This window comes from Perognathus longimembris, chromosome 9 (genome assembly GCF_023159225.1).
Source record: "Perognathus longimembris pacificus isolate PPM17 chromosome 9, ASM2315922v1, whole genome shotgun sequence".
Lineage (NCBI taxonomy): Eukaryota > Metazoa > Chordata > Mammalia > Rodentia > Heteromyidae > Perognathus > Perognathus longimembris.
In genome coordinates, this window is record NC_063169.1 from 35,316,554 (window position 1) to 35,322,312 (window position 5,759).

Consider the following 5,759-nt stretch of genomic DNA (forward strand, 5'->3'; position numbering starts at 1 on the left):
GTGCACAGATTCAGTCTTTAATTCAATCAGTCTTTAAAAGCATCGAAGTCTGCCAGTGGTCAATTGCACGCCTAACTATTCCTTCCAACCCAACACATATTTTCAGCATTAAAACATATTGAACTCAACCCCAGATGGTCAGGTGCACATGCAGATGATTTAGTAAGAGAAACCTCTGTACTCTTCTAGTCCTCACATGGAGCACTGACATAGGCAGGCAAGAACATTCTTAACCTGAGTCTGTTGTTTGTTCCTTATTGGGCCCAGGTGTGAATAGACTGGGCTTTTGTCAGTTCCAGCCAGCCATATTCAGGTCTAGGTTTGTTTGCATGGCTATCAGTAGGTTCTGCATCTTCAGGACACTTTTCAGTGTCTATCTGATGATCAACTGGTGAAGTCTTTTACTTTACTCTTTAATTTTAGTATGTTTCTAGCTTTCATGAAATGTTACAGTCCATTTTCTCTGACCAAGAATTTCTGGGAAAATACCTTAAGCTCCATGTAACTTTTCTGCAAAAAAAAGTCTACTTCAGATGATTCCCAACACTGTTGCGGACTTCCAACATTCCTTAGCCAGATGTTGAACAGCAAATATTTTCTCAGCTGGGAGCAAGAAAGAAAGAACTTAGTGAAGCTTGTCAGCAGTGGTTGGAATTGTCAATATCAACGAACACTTTTTTTTTGTTTTTGCACAGGAGACTGGCAGAAATATTTGAAATATGAATCTCAATCTGCTCCTTAATATACCTTAATAAATTCCAGCTCTGGAACAGTGAAGGAAAACTGATACTGGAGCATATGGAGTGTGCAAAAATATGGAACATATTCAGAAGTTATTACTATGCATTCCACTTCCAATCGTAGGTTCAGTCAACCTATGTGATAAATGAACCTTCAGGGTATGTTTGAATTGACATTTATGAGTTTACAGAATAAATGACCTGATTTTTTTGGGAGGGTCATTCCCAAAAGGCCTTAAAGGCAACTGAAATATCTTTGGCTCAGAATGTTTCTTAAGTAGCTTTGAAGCCAGAGAGTTTAATTGAATATGAAAACCCACTTAGGAATAAAAATCTGAAGTCACTTTGGGCATTGCATTTATGGGGCTAAGCCAAATATTTCAAAAATATTTTACTTCAAATGAAATTTTCATTCATTTGGTTGGTTAATTAAATATGATTTTTTCCCTCTGAATTTCCCTAAGAAAGAAAGAACTCTTTGAATACATAGTATTAAAAAGAATACTAACAAAATTGGGATGCAAGAGGTCATTGGTTTGGGGCAGCTTTGAAAAGTAGCAGGTTTTTTTATCAAGAAAGAGACAGAGAGAAAGAGATTGCTTCCTTTGATCTGTTCCTTCCCTCCTTGAAGGTGTTCAGTCCCCTTTGTGGTCTTTCTCAGCTTGTTTGGTCACTTCTACCCTCTTAAAGTGGTTTGGAAAGGAACTGTAATTCACTAGGCTGCTTTCTCTCCTGGTTCTTTGAACCCTCCAATATTTCTCAAAAAGGATTCAGCAAAGTAAAGTCTTTTTAACCTAGACAATCTTTTGATTCATCCTTGGTGTTTTTTTTTCTTTTTTAATTATTGACTTGGACTCTCTCCAAATTTGGATCTTCCTACAGATAAGGTGCTTCTTTCCTGTCAGAATAAATTATCTTACCATTTAAACTAAGCTTTTATCTTAGAAGTACTTTTAAATATCGAAATAAAAATTAGTATACCTGAGCACTACAGACCTGCCCCTCAAATTGGCATCTTAACCTTGAAAATGGGGCAAAGGTTACTTTAAGAGAGATGACAGTGATCAAGATGAGTTGTATTCATAAACTAAACCCCCTTTGTGTAATTACATAAAAATAATTAAGATGAGTGTTAAAATTTAAACCATGGACTTCCATATGGTAGATGGTAAAATTCTTCAAGAGACTTTCTCTTGAGTTTGATGAAGCTTAAAATTTAAATATGAAGATTCCAAATAAATGTGCATCAATTGGATCAGGATTATTGCTCATACTTCAGTCCTAGAATATAAGGAGAGGTCCTTCAGTGAATCCCCTCCCTGGTGAAACCTCTTGATAGTAAAATTTGCGTGTAGAAGCTGCCATTGTCTATTCCCATCATATGTCTCTACTCTAGTAGAAAAAATTATTTCTATTTTATTTTTTTCTTTATTCCTCAAGTCACATGAGAATATGTAACATAAGAGTAAAAATCAGAAAGTGTGTTTGCTTTGAAGGGAATTTGCAAGTATTTGGGCATTTTCTGTATTCTACTACTCATACTTTGAATAATTTTGATATCTATAACTTGATAGGAAAGAAAACATTTTAGCCAAAATTGGAGGAAACTTGGATTGAGAGGTACTCTTATGGAGATGTAATTTTATGTTTTCTTGAAATGGAAAGTTATCTAAACATTTAGCATACAAGAATTAATAATTTATTACCACTAACTTGAAGCCCATCCTTTACTAAAGGGCCAGTTTCCATTTCCCACAAATAATTTTTTAAGCACCTTTCAACTGCAAGGAGTAGTACAGAGTGTCCAGCCAGGAAGCTTCTTTGCATTCCTGTTACTGGAAACAGAAAGGCTTAAACAAAGAAATCTTTTAAAGGAAACTGTAAAGGATTTACAACACACATATCACAGTAAATAAATGACCTTACAATACATATTTTGAATAAGATTATTTGGCCAACCAGTAATTGTGAGCATTCTAAGTTGTGGAAGGAGACAGGAGATTGATGAAAGGAGACACATTGATCAAAATGCAGTTTTCACAAACTGCTTTGTGAACCAGCAACTCCTTTGTACAACTACTTAAAGATACTAAGATTAAGGAAACAGGGAACTGAAAATGCCGATTGATAAATACATGAAATACACAGAACATTTACATAAGTGTGTGCTTTAGTCCACGGTATACCAGATATAAAAAAGCTACAGGTCATTATTTACTAAAGTTTCTTGATTCCACACTAGGCAAGTCACAATTCACTACAAAAGTACTGAATTGGCAATGTCACTTAGGTGTGCTGAAAATATGGGTTTATACTTTGACTTGACTTCCTTCCTTCTTAGAGGTTTCTGATTCCATAGATTTGAAGAGCATCCAGAAATGATTTTTTTAAAATCTCTGGGTTTTTCAAAAGTTAAGGTGAATTATAAGATTGTCTTGCTTACACCAGCTGTTTGCTCCTTTGGTGCCTCATCTCCTTTGAGATGGAATGATTGAAGTGATTATTCTGCTTTTACACCAAATACCATCGTGGGCTGCTTTCAGACTCATCTCCAGTGTTTTTAATTACATTTACAGATGCTTCCTGCTAGTACAAATGAAAGAAACATCAAGCGAGTTATAGTTACGCTAAATGAGAAACTCAATTTGGGAGTTGTTTGAACAGATTTCAATCTTAGAAGTAGCTGAAAATTTCTTTTTACAGGAATAAAATTTGCATACATAAGTTGAAAATTATCTCCCAGTTAGGAAATGACAAAGGTAGAGCAATATCCAGCCTGCTAAAGAGGAATGGACTGAAGCCTTCTTTCTGGACAAGTTACCAAAAGCTAAAACTTTAACTTACTTAATTCTCTTTCCTACTATACAAGTTAGTAAGCAGAAAACTATTGAAAGGAAGATACATTCAGCCTCTCTATAATCACTGAACATTTTATATTTCTCAGGCTTCAAACATATGCATATCTATATCTCTATTGAAATATGTAATATATGTAATTAGGATATATATGTATATCACACACACACACACATATATATGGAGAGAGACAGACAGACAGAAAGAGACAGAGACAGAGACTGTGGCAGCGATAGAGACAGGGTAAGACCAAGAGATATTTATAAAATTTTAAGATCAGTAATTGTCAGAGTTACCTTAGGTAACATATTTTCTGTATAAAATATTATGTCAGAGCCTAGTACTGGTATCTTATGCCCGTAATCCTAGGTACTCAGGAGGCTGAGATCTGATAATTGCAGTTCCAAGGCAGCCTGGGTAAGAAAGTCCATGAGACTCTTATTTCCAATTAAACACCCAAAAGGTAAAAGTTGAGATGTGGCTCAAGTGGTAGAGTGCTAGCTTTGAGCAAAAGAGCTCAGGGACAGTACCCAAGCTCTGGCTTCAAGCCTCAGGTATGGAATACACACAAAACTATTATGTTAATTGAATCCATCACCCAATTAAAGTTAATAATATCTTGACAGGATTTATGTGTTGCTTATAATAAACAATATATTCCTGGAACATGTGAAAGATTTTGCATATATGAATAAGGAGGCAAATATTAAAATCAGTCTTCCATGTCTGTGGGTTCTACATCCCAAGATTCAACCAACTATAGATTGGAAATAGCCCAGAGAAGTATGTGTGTGCTGAACATGTTTGGATATTTTTCTTGTCATGACTCCCTAAGCAATATAGATAAAAAGTTACATCAGGGGCTGTGGATATGGCCTAGTGGCAAGAGTGCTTGCCTCGTTTACATGAGGCCCTGGGTTCCATTCCTCAGCACCACATATACAGAAAATGGCCAGAAGTGGTGCTGTGGCTCAAGTGGCAGAGTGCTAGCCTTGAGCAAAAAAGAAGCCAGGGACAGTGCTCAGGCCCTGAGTTCACGGCCTAGGACTGGCCAAAAAAAAAAAAAAATTACATCACATTTACATTGTAGTGAATGCCATAAGCAATCTATAGATGAAGTAAAATATATAGGAGAATGCTGATCTTAGCTCATAAATAAATATATTTCATATAAAGAACATAGAACTGTGTGGATTTTGGCAAGAGAGGATTCTTGGAGCTCCTGAGGAAAGATAATCATTTCTCACTTTACCAATGAGGAAATGGATATGAAGAAGATTTGTGTTATTTTTCAACTAATGTATAGCTGAAAAAGAATTGTAAGCCTAATGCAGAATTGTTGCACTGAACAACTATGGAGGATGAATGGACTAACTGGAGGATGGAAGAAGTTGCAGTTTCCTAAACCCATCCCTTACACCTTGTTTTAGCATACACACTTAAGTGGAGGATACTGAGAAATCTTAGGTTTTTGAAGACACACTGTGGTGGATAAAAATCAGCTCAGAATGATCTATCTCAATGTATCTATTAGGCTGGGTTTTATCTCAGATTTTATTCCTTAATCATCACAGAGGAGCAAAGAGAGACTTTCACAAATAACTATAAATGTCTTCTGGAGGCAGATTTTCTTGGACAAATAGTACAGCAATTTTCTTCAGATCTGACAACCCACTTTAAAGACCCCTTGCAAAATTCTTCAGGGCAAATTCCTAAAGTGTATGCAATGAACCCAGGAAAACAATTTTTTTCAGACTAATTTAGCAGTTGGACACCTGGTTCTGATAAAAAGTCAGTTTTAATTTAGGCTGTGAATTAAGACAAGAGGGATCTTAGCCCCTTCCACAGGGTTTGCTTTTTTAAGACAGTCTTCTAAGTTTCCTGCTCAGTTGTGCTTATCTAACAGAGAGCTCTCTCCCTGAGAAATCAACCATCTTAACCACTGAAGCTTCCATTGAAGGATATCTAAAGTGACCAGAGCCCAGAGGCACAGTCATAATTAAGAGTATTTATTTCTATTTTATGACCTTATTGTTCAGCGACACACAGAAGCATATTGACTTCTTAGTATCATGTAATCATCATCAAACCATTTTCTCAGGAAATCTTGATCCTATTTCTACTAAATCACATGTATGTTGCTAAATATTTTACAAGCTTCTC